Consider the following 17,843-nt stretch of genomic DNA (forward strand, 5'->3'; position numbering starts at 1 on the left):
CCTCTTGTAGTTCCGACGTTGTTGTAACACACCTACATGTAGAAGCGCTGCGTTAGTCAAAACTACTAGCGCACGTCTATTCCGCGTTCGTTGATTTTACAATTCGCCGTAGCACGAAATTTATGTACACTTTTTATTTTTCACCGTGACCACACTGACGCAATGCCCATAATTCACTGAATAATACATCGATTAATAATTTTCTAATGACTAAAAGCGTGACTGAACATAATCAAGAAGTCATCAGATTCATATAGATGATGAAGACGCTTAACGATATCAGGGCATTCGGTTATCATATTTCATACTCAGTCCGCGGGCTTAAGATTTCCGTTTCACATTCCTAAAGTCTGTTCTGTTTTCTCAATTGATGATATCTGTAAGCTGTATCCGGTGTAGAAGTCTGAAATATCCTACATGTAGGATAGAATGTCCGAGGAATAAAGGATGATTCGACAAATATGCACTTTATTCTCTGAACTATATTACGACAGTCACAGCGTCTCTGAACTTAGTCGACTAATCTGAAACAAAAAGCGGTGGTTAGGGCATAAAAGTTCCCATTTCGACAATCAAGGATCTCCTACCTTTTATAAAGTTATCCTTACTTCTTGTCTCAGCTTTTTTTAATGTCTTCACGATAAAGATAATATCCTACTCTCTTCGTAACTTTGAACTTTTACATCCGATGAACTTTATCACCTAATAACTCAAATTATCCTTTGTGAATTTGATAGCGCCACGAACGTTGCGTTATTCCAGTAAAGCAGATGCAACACAAAATTCACTTCACCAAATTGTTACATGAGCGCCACCTATACTTGTTGTTACAGCAGAAGTCATCAGGAAAGAATGTGTCATTGGACCGCTTCTAGCTAAAAAGGGGAAATATTCCGTATTCTCAAGTATTCCTAACTTTGTACTGATACACCGATGAAACTATGTAATCCTATTTTTTAACATCACGTTTGCTACATTTTCTATAACCCTTACCAGTTCCTTTAGTTTTAAACTGGGAGCATCTTTAAGTCAGTAACTTTTGCCGGAACATCATTAGCGAACTATGTGACTTCTCAAGCAGCAGCCATCCGGGGCGTGCACCACCTTGCTCTGAGGCTCTGAACTACAATTTACTATCCAACGAACACATGGCCGACTATAGATATTGAAGTCTTGAATTGCGGAACAGTCAGACATGTTAGATGTTTTTCGCTTAGTGTTTCCACTGTTTTTGTCCTACTGTTGCCAGTATTCAAAATCTTCCAGGCCTTTAAAATGCTGTATAAAAGTTACATCCTAATTTCAAGCTGACAGCCATTACCTTCTTCGTTTGTAGCTCCTGACCATTTTAAATCCCCGATTTTACCCATAAAAATAGCTATTCTGGTGAGTTCTTAATCTAGTGATATGTCACAGATAGTGCTTCATTATTTCACTTAAAAGTAAAACCGTTTCACGAATTTTACATAGATCGTTCATGGCTTTCTCAGTTGATTTGCAGGAGTTGTGGACGTCGTCTGGTGTTGATGCTAAGAACTGAAATATGGTGAAATGTGGTGTGTTGCCTCCGCGCTCTTCATCCGGCAGGCGTCCAAACTCATTTCATGGTATCGGAAAACTTTTCAACGTTTTTTAATTTTCTAAAATTACATTGAAAGGCTGCACTGTGGCAACCGAATACTCTCAAGAGGCTCAGAAAATGTCCATTTTAAGAGTGTAAACGTTGAAACTAGTTGAAAACGGACATGGAAGGTAGGTGGTTCACTCTCCAGCCTTGTTTCTCTGGTGCAAAGAAATTAGATAAAAAGTCAAATCTCGTGCTTCATTCTACTATCATCAGGTGGCCTCAGTGAAGGTTTCTGTGTTTTACTGCCCAAGCTTCGCTCTTTCTGCTCTTATCTAGTAGATGGAGATGGCAACACTATAATACTGTGACGAAGGTATCAACCTATCGCGTATAAAACCAGCACATGATTGTCAATCATGATCAGACGGATGAAATTCCCAAGAGGGAATGTAAGCCTTCTGGTGATTATGTTCTCATTCTCAAATTTGCAGTTTGAAAGCTAGCTATATATACGATGGAATTATTTTGGGGTGAACGAACTGTTTGACCAATTCACTCTGCCACCTGCGCGTCATCGTAGTAATGTGATGGCGACGCGGATTGATTTTTCAATATGGCGACGTCCCCAAATCACGTCACCAATGGACATCCTAACGAGCTTACCACTGTCTGATGTGATGACCCCCCCCCCCCCCCCCACCCACCCTCAGCCACACCCCCACGCACCATCGTTGTATCGAAGAAACCCCTTATCGCCGAGAGTGCACTCTCTCCAATCATAAATCTTACCAAAGGCAATGAGGTTGTTTGCGATAATTATTGGCTTATTTATTGTAGCATAGCTTGTCTTGCAAATATTGAAACGGAAGTAATTGACAACACAGTTCTTCATGCGTCGATTACGCGGGAATCTGTTACAAGTAAAATTCTCCCATGTTTTTGTAGCAGGATTCCCACGCCTTCGAGGGGTACGTATATATAATGTTCATCGGGTTCCCATATTCCCCGGCTTCTTTGTTCCTCCGATATCAAGAAGGTTCTGTGTTCCCTTGGTTCTATGTTCTCATTGTCCGATGTACCCCCAGGTGCGTTTCGGTCTGCCAAAACGCCAAACGAAAAATGCCTGTTGTATGCCTCCGAATTAACCGATAATTCGTGACTCCTGAGCTACACTGAACATTAAAAACGCATTCCCACAAATTTCTAGACAACGCCAGCCAATCATCATTTCCTACCAATGAGATAGATGTTCTCTTGCTAACCAATGGCCCTCACACGCGTCACCTCACGACAGTCGTTTCCTAAAGTCGTCAACTGAGATCGCCGAATTTCCCTTTGCTGGTTTCTACGTGGTGTTCGACACATTTTAGCCGATTAGCTGGCCTTGTCTTGTCGTTACTTCGAACATTCTGGAGCTACCTCACCGCGCTGAAGGCCGTTGGGAAAGTGTCACAGACATGAACTCGTTCTATTCATCGACATGTGATCTACACTCTGACGGAGCCGCGAAGAAACACGAATTTAATTTTTTTCACTTATCTGAAATTTAAAGATTTGCATGTTATGAAAGTGTGTTATCTACTGTTATATAACGTCTTTTAAAAACTCCTCTTTTCGAAATCGATGTTCCTGAATGAAAAAAAAAGACTGAAGCGACATGATTTATTGGGTTGGTACTGTATAATGACTGTTTGATGGCCATGTTGATGTCTTTTTACCAGCAGGCCATGCAAAATAATCTGACATTTTGATGAAATTCGCCAAGCATTAAGTATCATTTTAAGTGTGTTCGTCATTCTCGAAAACTAGATTAAACACCTTTACTCGAGACCGACGCCACATCTTTCTTGCATCACCGGGACTGAATATGTATTCCCTTCTCGTAACCAATTGTCTACAAATAAGCATGAATAATTCGAACCCAAGTTAGTGATTACCAGTAAAAACAAGTCACTAGAGTATTAATTAGGGTTAATGATGTACACGCTAGCATTTCGCATGATTGGTGAAGATCTATTGTACATCTGATGCTCATGCCAATTACCGTATCTATTGCATTCGTGATTGTTAGAATATCACTTCGAGTTATATCACGAGTTGATAAAGACAATAGAGCATCTTTCTCATTTGTGGTTATATTTAAAAAGAAATGCTATATACAGCAGACAACAACTGGCTACCCGAGTACCAATCAATGGCACATCAAGAAATAATTGTTATAATTATTACATTTTGGGTGATATCTGATGAGATATATGATACGTCTGACGCTGCCAACCGAATTACTAATTGACGTTCGAAATGTCAAGTCCAAACTCGCCCCATGGGAAGGTTGATGCCCGAGAGTCGAAAGATATTTTGGACAGATCACCATCATCTGCGGGGAAAACTTACTTAACCTTCCCCTTACAAATGGACACATAGAACTCAGGACACATATAACTCCATTTGCTTCGGGGACACTTAGAACCCGAGAGACATAGGGATGATCCCGTCTGGAAAAGCACATTGACGACGGATATTCTCATATCATATCAACTAAATAAACTTTGAATTTTTTTTTTTTTTTTTTTTAAATCCCACTTGCACGTTTTCTTTAGTAATGACTTTTATTCTATCATGTATTAATGTTTTATTGTTTTATTATAAATTGTAAAGCGCTTAGAAGTTTTAACAACGTCAAGCGCTATAAAAATGTTTTTAATAATAATTAATAAAAAGTACCACTGTGTGATAGCAATCAAACTTAGATTGCTTAATCAAGAAAGATCTGCCAGTCTCGGCTATGACCGGGAACTTAGAATCTGCACGCAGAGAATCATGGAGTCAAAACTGAAGTAAACCTCCCATCACTCTTCTTAGGTTTTTGCCGAAGTAAACTATAGCATAAAGAACCTTGACATGGTATATCTCTTTTAGAAAGCGGTCTGTCTCCCTTCTTAACCTGTCAAAAGTATGATCAAGTATCCATAAAGACTTGATCAATAGCCAAGTGCTGGCCAACTTAAAGCAACCTTCGTTGTCGGCCTTTAATGGGGGATCAAAGTCCACGATACTTATTTTGTTTGCCAGTGTCACTTGATCGAACAGGTGCAGCTCAAGAAACCGGCTGTTGATAGTTTTGAGACGAGCTTCTAATATCGAGGGCGCGGTACATCATGACGTTAATGCGTATCTGATGTACGGTTAGTTTTTGAGGGCTTTTCAAATCATATCATGTAATTCTATGTATTTACATAAAATATTTTTGCACCAAAACAGCACACATCTTCGCAAGCTCGAACTTATTTCCGCCGATTTGCTCCATCAACTGCTTTGTATAAAACCGCGTTCAAATCGTTAAGATTAACCGAGATATTACGTATTTCATATTACCCGTGTGTAAAGCTACGATGGACAGAAATGGCGTAGACGATTTGGGCGAAGTTCAATGAAACAGCTCGATCGATCTACCGCCTGCTCATCGAGGATCGACGAAACAGTGCAGGATACCAGGACGCCGTCGTCGATTCCCGATAAAACGCGATGCCATCCGCGTCCGGGCCGTTACAGATTTTATAGGAAACCGTTTCTGGTATGGCTTCCCCGTTGCTTGGATACTTGATTCAATTACCAGACCATTTATAGCGATCGGCAATTTGATCTTTCCTATTTTTCAGACTAGAATCTGAATTTGATTTACACGCCCACTCAGCTTCGTCTTTTAACAGTTTGGCGTTTAGCGTGCGAAGGTGATAAAGGCCGTCAAAGTTTGAAATACATACCGAGTATAGCCAGTGGCAATTTTAAGTCTCCAAACACTTCGTCTTTTAGTCACACTATTGACCTCTGGACTCCTGCATCAAGGAAGTCACATCTCAGACGACACTCAATCATAAAAAAATAACTGCTCACAATTTAATGGTAGCGACCGTACTGTGTTGGCTGGAAGGCCGACAAGACACCCGCAATTGTACGTCTGTCTCAAAGGACTCGGTATCAAATTCCTCCACTGAATGAGATGTCTGCGGTCTACACAACTTGTGCATTAAGATGACTTGTAAAGCCAAGTCCCTTCTCACCAGAAGTACTTAGCTATGACCACAGTACCTGTCAGGGGTACTCACAGTGATGATCGGCTCGAGGAAGATAAACACCAATAGATAATGATATTCCGTTATTCCGACTTCTTTCGTCGTGTTTGGCTCGACAACGCTTTGAGTGGGAGATGAAATGTAGGTGTTATATGGTAAGTGCGTTTGTAGTTGCCCAGCGTCGCGATCGGGTGTCTGGTTGAGGAGGTATCACCGGTCGAGTGGTAGTGCCCGTCGGGAATACTTACGGAAAAAGTGTGAACTCCTTTTAATACTACTCGTACCTCAATTTGATAGCACTGGGATGTCCAGGGCCTTGGAACTCCAGCAAAAATCGTGCGGGTACAGTATGTAGATAGCTGGACATCAGTGACACACGATAGCCTGATATCAGTTAGTGGTAGGTCCATTCAAGAGTTTTGTGCTGTGCTCGATGTAATCAGCTCCTCCAGTGCATGCAGGTCCATGATTTTCACTAGAAAGATATTGGGATTATATCAAGTAAGTCTGGTTGCATTCAACTAAGCTTTTGATATTTCCATGACATGATCGGGACCTTATTCGATCTACTATCCTTCGTCAGAGTAACCCTTGCTCTGAGACTTTCTGTGACTTTACCACTCATACGAACAAGCTGAGGCAAGTTAAAGTTCAAGGATGCAAGTACCAGATTGAATTAAAGTACATCACGTATACATCCACAGTACAGATATGATTACCGTAAATGAATATCGAACCAGCGCGAATAGAATTTCTAAAACCAAATCAAATAACTACACATGTCAAAAACCATGATTTTGATCCACGCCAAGCTATTAGCAATTCAGTATGATACGTGCGTGCTTCGAATCTAACATCGAATATTCTCTCGGTGTGTCAAATTTCATGAATTTCGATTTCGTTTTTCAAACTCTTCGAAAATTCTCTTTATGCTGGAAAATAAGGATGAAATTTTGCACGACACAAAAAAAAACGTGAAGCAACGTGACGTTAGATTTCTTTGAAGTTATAATGACTTTTAAACGAATAACTTAAATACTTATTCCTCAAAGGGTTTCCTGCTCATAATCACTGTGTAATGTACATGCACGCGCTTACAACCAGAGTTGATTAGTATAGTGACAAATTTACATTCACATCATATGGGCCCGTTCAGAGGGTTGCTCTTATGTTAACATATTTCGCGGGCAATTAAACGCCGAATTATAATACCAACTATATCAAAAGGATTGCGTGACGAAAGCAATTGAGAACAACGGTTTTTTGCCCGAAGTTTTAAAGTACATGGCCACTACACGTTCTTGGCAGACACTACACACCGACTGACAAGCGCCGTTGGTCGGCCGTGCCAGATGATCCTTAGGGATTTCACTTATGCCATTTAAATTGAGCATCAAAGCGCAGTCCTGAGCCAACAGGAAGCGAACATCATTGGGAAAAACAGCGCGACCTCCGTTAGTCATAAGTTCGCCTTTCGTAAACTATCAGGTGGCCTTTTTCCGACGTGTAGATCACATCAAAGCACGTGGAACCCTTAAAGGAATGTTAGGATATGTTGCGCGCACTTCCCTTTCACTCTGAAAGTCTGTCGGCCTTTGAAAATTCATTGCTGTCGCAGGTTTTCCTCTTCGTTAAATAAATGACACTTTGATATCGTAGGTGTGCAGGAATTCTCAAACAAACTTTCCGCCTTCAATAGCAAGTTTGGCGTGCTTTTTGAGAACAAAGAAAATTCACCGAAACGACCGTAAAGTGCTACATGTGCCAAACATGTAAATGTCTAACCCCGCTGATCATGCACATCTACGTGTATCTATTGTAAATGTAGTTCTATGTACATGTAAGCTCCTTTTTGATAATTCATTGGTGATCGCATCAACTCGTTCTTACTTCCAGCCCAGTCATAGAGTCAAAGACATATATTGGAAGAATGATCCAATCAAAACATTTACTTTCATTTCACTACAAGTAACATGAGCCAAGGGCATTCTCGACCCTAAGTGTCAAGTCAGCATATCTCAGACGCTAGTAGAAACGCGAAGTTTAAGAGTTGTTTTTCGTGTACAATAGAAATATGATCGATCACGATGAAAGTAGGCCATATGATTCCTCCATCTCGACCCGTCAAGGGCTACTGTCATTTTGCTCCTGGGGTCCGCTCTCTCCTCTAAAGATGGACCCCAGTTTTCTTTTTGTGGCATATTTGCCCAAACCTTACTTTTCACCAATTCTCTTGTCTTGGCATTCCTATATCACAAATTTCATGCACCTACATTAATGTATACATGTACATTAAGTATAGGCTACAATGTACTTGACGATTTAAAGTTTGTCGAGCCTGCCTACAATTCAAGCAAACGATCTGTTGTGTTTCTTGCTCTGGGCTCCTGAAACGACCAAGACCCATGTACGTACATCAGCGGCAAGCAAGGACTGAAGAACAAACTCAATGTCAACTAAAGTCAATAGCATGTCACGAGTCGAATTGGCGTCCTCGTGAGATTTGGTAAAATAGATTATGAATATGATCAACAAACAAAAATACCTCTCAATTCACCTGATCAAATGACTTGGAAAAGAGATGCAGAGATAGTCAGATTTTCAATAGGTTCCGTATTGTATTCATTGGATCTTCCAGATCAGTTTGCCGCATTTCCCGATGGGTCGTCGTCACAGAAATTGCTCTCGGTATCCAATAACATTGGATTTCAATAGAAAGACATGAATCATGTTACGTCTGTCAATACGACCTACGAGTAGACCAAAACCGAAACCTATACCTACCTGAAATGAACAATTTCCGATTCAAGAAAAAAGAAGTATAATTTGAACCACTGTGCCCTGGAGAAAATGTTAGCAATTATCGGATTTCATTGAAACACTTAAATCTAAGGCTATTAGTTTATACAGCCATTCACCTTTAAACTCATCATCGAAATATACTCCAATTGCTTGGAGACCGTCAACCCGGAAAATCACCACATTTCCCGAGGGCAATCCTTGGTTTGAGCAGAGTTTTTCAAATAAATTTGATGGTCTTATATCATTGTTTCGAGGCATATCGGACATTAGAAAATGATTAAATGTGGATAGGTATTCAACACTACATATTTATAAGGCGACTGGCAATAAATACTTATCGCTCAGAACTCTACTTTGTAGTTGGCATTGAATTAGTTTTGACCCCTAACCAAAGAGGGTAGGGGGTACATATTTTACATTTGACGCTGCATTAATCAAGCCATACATCGTCGGAGACGCAAATTGAATAGGCAACTTCCTACTCTTGGCATGACTTATAAGTAATTCGAGATCTATTTACCTTGAAAGGAGAAGGGAGGCCAAGAGATCATTTTACAGTTGTCGTGATAGTTATTGAGTGCCCCTTTACCCTACGGGCGGGTGTGCGTTAACGATACTCTAACATACGGAGAGTCATTGAGTACGGTTGAAAGGGTTCTCAGACCGTAGCCCTCACGTTGACTTAGATCTTCTTCCAAGTCTTCTCGACCCTCGAAACTGCCGGATAACTTCCGAGTGCAGTCGCAAGTGAGTTGCACGCAAATCGTACGTCGCGATGAACCTCAAGCCAAAACGTGTGTGCACGATGGTGTTCTCTGTGTTCATGCAGCAGATCAAGGAATCCAGAGTTAGTTTCACTCGCACGCCTGCATCATACCCTGTTCACACCCTGTGACCTTGATATTGACATATGAGGTCATGACCCCAATATTTATTTTGCAGCATCAAATAGAGAAGCCTCAAATTGTGTCTCTTTCCTGGTTGAAGATAAAAGCCAATATTAACCAGAAATTGGATTACGAAAGGCAATACAGTAGCTCAAAGTCGGCTCCACTCCGCTCGGCTTAGGAATGCAATTTGTCAATAAAAAGACAAAAGGAAGTTTGATACGATGTCAGGTTTTATCAAAGACTGGATCAGAGATTCCTGAATAACAGAAAACATATTCGATAAACATGTTGATGCGCAGTTTGGAGAATTTATTGAATTAATTGTCGCATATTTTTTTTAATTGGCATACAGGCTTCACCGTCGATGCCAGGACAAAAACCATTGGACTTTTGCTGTAGTGACTGATAAATGTATTGGGTGTCCCAGACAACTGATGCCAATGCACGGTGTTGTCACTGAAGCGGTAGGAAATTCGTATATCCGCAATTGCTTCATGAGATCATATGTGACATAAATGTATGGCTGACCAAGCAGAAATCTGTAGTGACACGTTTAGGTTAATCATCGATGAAACTTCTAAAAGAGGATTTCATATAAATGATGCGCATATTTTCTCAACGTCATCCTTCAAGACAGGAAAATATCACAGCAACTTTTCGTCTTTTAACACGGAGAGACTAGCTAAGTACAACATGGTTCTACTAAACAAGTAAGAATATTGGTGACCTGGATTATACATGAAAAAAATAATGTCGGAAGTTAGGAATACTTTCACTAAAAGCCGTCCTAAGCAAGGATTATCTGCTTACACCAAGCTTACTGACCCACCCCAAAACCACGCAAGTCAGTACTGTCGTGGACCATTTAGATGAGTTCCATTGGTGTAGCGAGATGACGAGACCCTTTCCATCTCGCCGAGCAATGCTCTCTCGTGTCATCAAGGTACAGGACGTACATGTATGGCGTCGCTCGCGGTTACATCCCAATGACGCGTAGGAATGGCTGTATAAAATGGAGGAGCCATCGCAGTGAACACCATTCGTCCCTTACAAGTCGCACAGCAAACCACCATCTCCGAAAGGAATAGTTCTTAAGTAACTTTACGTCGATTTTAAAACTTTAAACATGAAGTTCGGATTCGTTGTGGTTTTAACAGTTTTATTAATAATAGGTAGGTGATTTTAGTTCTATCAATGTATGTTGCTTTTCTGTCATATTCTTGCAAAGTTTGTCTTGGGTTGGCCATTTGAATAAGGATCGGTATTATTTCAGTCGCTCACTAAGTTCTATTAGTTATCATTTGGGATAGAAATTCAACGTTTATCTTCGGTTTCCTTTTATTAGTAAAATAGAGAATGCGTTGACACCGAATGATGAATGGAGCAAATGCCTCAATACAAGTACGGGCATATTTGAATGGTCCATATACACTGTAGATATAATTTAATGTCAATATTACACTTTCTTATTAAACAGCATTTTAAATTTACCTTTGCTTCTTAGAAAACTAAATGGGGATGTTTTTATCAACTCTTATCATTAAGCTGGGAAGTTTTCTTCGAGTTGGTAATCTATCCGTACGTGTTTGTGGTCATATCGGTCTTCAACATTTCGTGTAGTTGATAATTTCCAATCTCATTTGGATACTCGTTCATTCTACCCCGGCACTTCGGCTCGGGATGCATGGTCTGCTGCGGCACCTCGTCGTAAACATTTGGTTCGACTCCGGCAATTCAAGAACACCTGACTGCTTCGGTTTCAAATTTCTGCTCTCGGCTTTGCCGAAACCAATAAAAATTCGAGACGGAGAAATACTTCATGTGTGAAAAAGAAGATTAGCCGGGAGAGAAAAATCCGGAGTCTTCCTACTGGGCGGGCTCTTCCTGATTGATTAAAATCGAATGTCTTTTTTTGCATTTAATTGATTGTTTTGACAAGAAAAATGATGAAAAATAACTGGAGTAATAATATCAAAAAAGTTGGGTTGGAGAAAATAAATATGGAGAAAATAAATCCTGCGAATATCAAATCGAAAGATCATTTTCCTCTTCTTATATTTTTTCTGATATATTCTAAGGCGATGATTTGATACGAATGTTGTCGTATTGCCAAAGTACGCGTTAACGTGATTGGTTAAAAGCTACTGCTCCTTAGAGTCTTTCGGAAATTAGCCATAACCTGTTGTATGTATAGTATCAATTCATTGTCCTGATGTCGCCCGATGCTGCTAGTTTCAAAAGGATTGAAGCTGTCACCAGATGTTAACGGTTTGAAAAGCAATGGACGCAGGCAATGGGCAGCCCGCGGCACAGTGGGAAGAGCGGCCGACTTGTGATCGGAAAGGTTGTAGATTATTTAGTGTCACACTAGGCTTGCTTTCAACTCGCCGGAAATCACGATGACCAAGGGTAGCACGTAAGTGAGCGCTCCTTTGGTTTCTACAGAACTTTTTCTGGACTACAGCCTGGGGAATGAATATAAAGCGCTTTGTACATTTCACTGTTAAAATTAATTAGTAAAAATAACCATTCAACAGTATTTTTGTACTATTCTGGTAGTTCCTTTTGCACCGAGGATAACTGTCATAGAGACATCGGCCATCAACTTGCCCGGTAGTGACATTATAATGTCAGATACATTGCGCCAACTCACACGGTACGTAACAATGCAGACAGTTTTTGTTCCTTTCAACGCAAGTAAAGTAAATCTGTCGATACAATCGGCCGAGAATTTGCCCGGTAGTAGCATTGTTATATGTTACAAACATCCCGCCAACTCTCACTGTACCTAACAATGCATTTTTTCTCTTCTTTTCAACGCAACCTACACCAAACCAAGAAGCACCCCTATAATACTATTGTTTATATTGATGCTGTATTATAAACAATGATTTTAACCAATATGCCCGGCATCTTGGATACCTGTCTTTGTCCTATGGTTTCGAAGCAAGTCGAACCAGCAGCGTAAGGCTATCAATAAAGACAACCTTCGTGGTGTCGGCGAACCTTAATCTAAACTTAAACGACCAACTGGAGTCTTGCTTGAACACTTCTCAAACATAGCAATTCGCCCCCTCCCGAGCCCGTTCTCGAATCGTTCTCATCATGTTTCTTTATAACGAAAGAATAACTCACCTGAAAAAAACCTCATTCCACATTATAGAACCGGTCATAACAATTCAACACGATCGCCGATCAGTCGCCAGCGCCAATAGCCATTAATGCGCGAAAGAGGTGGTTTTGTCATCAAGTAATCTTAATTCAATAATGGAATCAACGGAAGAGGTGGTTTCATCATCAAGTAATCTTAATTCAATAATGGAATCAACGGAAGAGGTGGTTTCATCATCAAGTAATCTTAATTCAATAATGGAATCAACGGAGTCTAACACTTTCGAAAACACAAATTACGCAAATTGAGTCCCCGGTTACATCTAAAACGTTATTTTGATACTGCTTGTAAGACTAAGTGCAATCTATATTTTATACTGGCAGTGTTATGACCCCGTAACTAATGTGTCCCTTAAGTAAATCGGGTACAAAATCCCAGTCAGGCAACGTGATCCAATATGGTTATATGTACCGTATCTAATTTTTCCATTAGAAATGCCAAGGGATAGAGTCTTAAAGCGATATTCCTCCATTTAAGTAGCTTATCTGGTTTCATGAACATACATTTCACCCAATATCACCAAGTATGGATTAATCTATACTTGATATCACTAACATTGACAATATCACATAACAATTGTAAGTTATCCAATCGATTAACTTGATCGGAACCGAAAGCGGTGTGAGTCAAACACTGAGAGTGACCCTAAGTGTGAATACTAAAATAGTTCATTCAATTAGATCACCTCATTAACCCCATTCAACATTGGCCTCTGAGCTTTAATGCCCTATTTTGGGAAGCCCTAGTATTTAAAAGTCCGACCTTTCCGGGAAAAGTCGGACCATATCGGACTTTTGTCGGATAAACCAGGAAAAAGTTAGAGAAACTGTTAAGAAGTCGGAAAAAGCCTCCAACGAGTAGTGGTTGTTGTTGTTGTTGCTGTTGGTGGGGAGAGGGGTAATTCCAGAGGAAGGCATTTATATTAGCATCACGTGCATTTGAGTAGCACGAAATACCAAGTAAATTGCAACCGTTCTCTTAATTATCCCGATGTAAACGACGAACGTGCAGTTTAATGTATGATCCAAGTTTTTCTGTGTGTTTTTCTTCAAAATTTCAACTGAATTAGTTGACACATAATTAGCTTCACCTTAATTTTTCTTGCCAAAAACAGAAACACTGTACAAACGTTCAGAGTGGCTTCAGGAATTCGTTTCCGCGATTTTAAAACAATTTCAAAGCAAGTGTAAAAGCGCTGGGCCTCTCTAGTGACCATTCTGCACTTAACCAGCAACGGGGGCACGGCCAAACTTGTCTCATCTCGAATAGAAATATTTTTATAACTTATACCAATTCACGACAAACGAGTAACTTGTCATCTTTTCCCGACGTCCTGTCATTATTCCGGCAAAGCTTTGTACTTTGAGGACCTACTTTTGAGGGGGCTTGTCTATTGACTTTGAAATATGGCGGGGAAAGTATCGGAGTAGATGTCATTTATTGGTTCTCTAATGTCCAAAGAACACATTTTGATTGTAACACTAGACTTGAAATGGATGGTAGAGCAGAGTCGAGGGTCATATCACAATTTGACAGTCGATCTACAGAATATTCTCAAGTTGCGTCAACCAAGAACTGAAATGATAAAGGTCAACTTGTGCGGTGACGTAGTTGTTATAGGGCCGGATTCCCAGTCGAGAGGTGATGGGTTCGATTTTTAGTATGCATCCATGAGAACATTATTTTCAAATGATATGGTGGAAGTGATATAGACAACATGATTCATGATAAGAGTCCTTCTTAGCAAACTAGGTTTCCTCAAACAAAAGAAGAACATTGTCACTCGCGTTAGCCTATTCAAAAGCCATCAACAAAGAGGCTTCTTTGATGGCAGTTTTTAATGTTCGACCTATCTCAGTATCAATCTACAGCATGCTATATAACGGATTAATCATCACTTGATAATGGCGAGAGACGAAACTGTCTCTGCTTTTTCCGGTGTACTTTAATAATTGAGCCTAGGGGAATACAGAGACATGGACAGGTTGAAAGCTTCAACACGGAGGCTGTGCTGCCATTGGTATATATGAGGGGTTAGCAATATATATTAAATATTTTCATTCATAAAGTATTTTTATATTTTGTAAGAGCCTATTTACATCAGAGATTTTAAAAAGTGGAATTGTCCCCAGGTCCCTGTAATTGGTCTATATCATCCGTAAGTTTCAATTTTGATAGTGTGTCGGTGTTACTTAAACACGAGTACATGATGTGTCACTGCGGTAATCCAAGCTTAACGTGCACCTGTAGTCCTTCCAATTTATCAACAAACACAATACCTGGGCGTGACTATGCTCATAATCTGACGAGAGCCTCTTCTGTCTTAGGCAGAAGAGGCAATTACCGGGCAATTTCCCACATTATTAACTCCGTGCTTTAGTTCAAAGATTCACTGTGCAGATGCAAGGCTTAGAGCCTTAACCAAGCCGCTGGTAGTCGAGAGTGTACTCAAGGCTGCAATCAACCGTCATAAGCAAATTGCGATTACAATAGACCGTCGCTATTGTCTTTATTGGTTGTTGTCATTCGGTATTTTCATTTGAGCGACTCTAATCTTGATCACTCACTCGGTCGATTGCCTCTTGTCCAATGCGTTTCATCCGTGGCTGGGCAGCAAGCACTTCCTTGTTCTTCATAGCGTTTTACAGAAGTTCCATCACATGGAACAAGTCTGGATTTGACCAAACCACCTCTCCTCATTCCGAAGATTAGTATGTTTCGAGAATGCAAGCATATATTTTCAGGTGTATATTGGGGCGTCTCTTTTTTCTCAAGTATTAATAAGGCAACCTTCTGATGCGACTGACGCCATGACACAACAAAAACGAATTCATGTTGAATTCAACTGTGATCTGTACAATGTGGATAGTTTTTTGGCAATCTCACAGGGGCTGTTGACATTGCGTGAGGCAATGTCTCATGTATGGAGTTATGATGTAATCGTTAGATAGGGCGAGGGCCATCTTTGCTCATGACTTTTAAGACTAGCTGTAGTATCGTTATTTCCTAATTACCACCTACGTGTACACCCAAGTGTTTTGATGATTGTCGAATAGTAGGGAAACGTCCATTGATAACAAAAGTGAGTTCTTTACCGTTTTCCCCAAGTAGTTCAAGCAGCGTTCGTAAGGTAGAGGCGGCCGTGCATTTTATCGTGTTTCCCTTGGTGGTTAAGTTATTAATCGATAGAAAACCTATCAATTTAACACGGTATTATCGTGATTCAGACGTAAGCTTTGCCGGCACGTGTGGGTTTTTTGGTGCCATCACAACACAAGAATTATAGTTATGATTGAGCCATATATCGTACCCTGATAATTTGTTTCTTTCTTCATGTTACTACCAGCACTATCATTGCGATATGAGACATACGAGCCGGACATAAGAGGCTTATGTTGATTGTCCAATATCGACAGTCGGCTTAACCTCGGGCTTTATCAAGGACTTGTAATTACTGGTATGTCTCACAGGAACGGTGTTTGATTGTCGAAGGCTGCACATCTACCACTAAGAGTAATCTGTATTCCTTTTCAAAATCCTGTACTAATCACAAAAAAGTGAAATAAAAACAAATTATTAACATTTTTCATTTCTCCTTGCAGAAACGGCCGCGCATTCTCATCTCTAGTTTAAAAGTCAACGAAAGGATAGAGAAATCTCTAAAACTGTGTTAACAGAAATCTTTAATTTCTATTTACAGGCATTACAGAGTCAGTGCCAGTGAAACGGGATGCTGACGACAGGGCCTACCAACTTCTCAAACGGTTCCTCGCCAAACGTGTTCTCGAACAACAGTCTGCCGAAGCAATGGACCAACCAGCCCAGAAACGCCAATTATGTGGTGAATTAGGCGGCTTTTCCGTTCACTGTTTCTAAACCGAGTTTTATCGGAGAAATCTAAAGACGGGTTTCCGTAAGAGCCTTGATGATGAGGAGTTTCAATGAAGGACTGTTTGTAAATACCGGGACTGCATGGCGGCTACGCGGAAAGTCATGGCGTTCTCACAAGAAGATTTCACTGGCGAGAACGAATTTGTTACAAAATTCTAGTCGTTTTTAGGAAACCTGTGACACAGCAATAGACTATTTGACATTTCGTTCAAACCAATCGCGGGGTCCACAATATTCTTTTGGACGATCACTGTTTACTTGAGTAAATGGAAACTGATGACGTCGAAGAACTTTTTCGCTCTTACTCGGACTTAACTATTTCAACGCATCTGATAATGGATGCTTGACTAAATTAGGATAGCATGTCGGTCAGTTTTAGCCCTTCGCCAGTCCCGAGTAGGGTGGAACATACAGCGAGTGAATCCAGCGTTCGCACTAAAATAATTACCGGTACAAAACGTCACAAATTTAACTTCTCATCTTAAAAAAATATCAGCATACATCTTTTAAGATATCACAGTGTTCAAAATTTTTTCATTCCAAACTTTGATTTAACTGGTCAATATTAGACCATATTGTCCATGCTGAAAACTCGTAATGCCGATGGATGTGGATATTTCCCGACCAAATATTTGTTTGCTAGCTCTATTGTTTTCGAGTTGTAGCGTATTGTAATGAAACCTGTGTATCAATTCTCTCATTATGTTGTTTACACCCTCGACAAAATGGAACATTTGTATAGCTTCAAGGACGTAGGTTTTCTCATTCTCAGTATCGTTGATCGACTATTAACAATTAGTATGCCTTCGGCAATAAATTCCATTGCACATTTCCACGGGAATGAACATTTGAATTTATTCATCTCTTCTTACCTGCGCAATCAAAGTTTTGCAGAGAAAATTCGTCCAAAGTTCAGTCGACTTTTTGTGTCTTTTGCTTACCAATACCGCCATAATAAATGTGAACTCCTTTGAACCTTTTTATCATCAGAAATGCGTTGAGAAATTCTATTTTACATCTACTTCATTTCATATTTTGCTGGAAGTTTTCATAAAGTGCACGAGCGAGAGTGAACAAGTCAAATATTTGAAGAGAGGGGCACGAATCAAGCACACTCCATACGAGAACGTCGTACATTGTACATGTCTTCTTTATAAGGAACCTCGCACATCTAGCGCACAATATCTACATCTTCAGACTAATGTTTACTGCTCGAGTTACGGTGAGGAAGGCTGATCGAGACTTTTAACACAGTTCGACGATATAAATGTACACCTAAATCTCACAACCTTCTCTCGACAAAATATGTATTGGGCAAATTATATCACACACAAATGTACGTCTTGGTCATCTGAACTATGTGACATTGAGATCGCGTTGAGTATCCGTTGGGACAGGAATCAGTTTAACAAAGCAACTCACAGAATATGATGCAAATCTCGGGGACA

The 17,843-nt window shown here is 40.2% G+C and overlaps 1 protein-coding gene and 1 long non-coding RNA gene across 2 annotated transcripts in view; one reads left to right on the forward strand and one right to left on the reverse strand.

The window, feature by feature from the left end:
• The window catches only part of LOC135497954 (neuropeptide S receptor-like), an 86,910-nt gene extending 86,039 nt beyond the window's left edge, over positions 1–871 (reverse strand). Inside the window, exon 1 of the mRNA XM_064788007.1 lies at positions 588–871. The gene's annotated coding sequence lies outside the window, so the exon portion shown is untranslated. The remainder of the gene's footprint in view (positions 1–587) is intronic.
• A 9,366-nt stretch (positions 872–10,237) lies between these two features.
• On the forward strand, positions 10,238–17,388 carry LOC135497870 (uncharacterized). Its single transcript, XR_010448966.1, has 2 exons — positions 10,238–10,504; positions 16,205–17,388. It is a non-coding gene; the product is annotated as an uncharacterized LOC135497870 (long non-coding RNA).
• Positions 17,389–17,843: the final 455 nt, after the last annotated feature.

Source organism: Lineus longissimus, chromosome 13 (genome assembly GCF_910592395.1).
Source record: "Lineus longissimus chromosome 13, tnLinLong1.2, whole genome shotgun sequence".
Classification (NCBI taxonomy): domain Eukaryota; kingdom Metazoa; phylum Nemertea; class Pilidiophora; order Heteronemertea; family Lineidae; genus Lineus; species Lineus longissimus.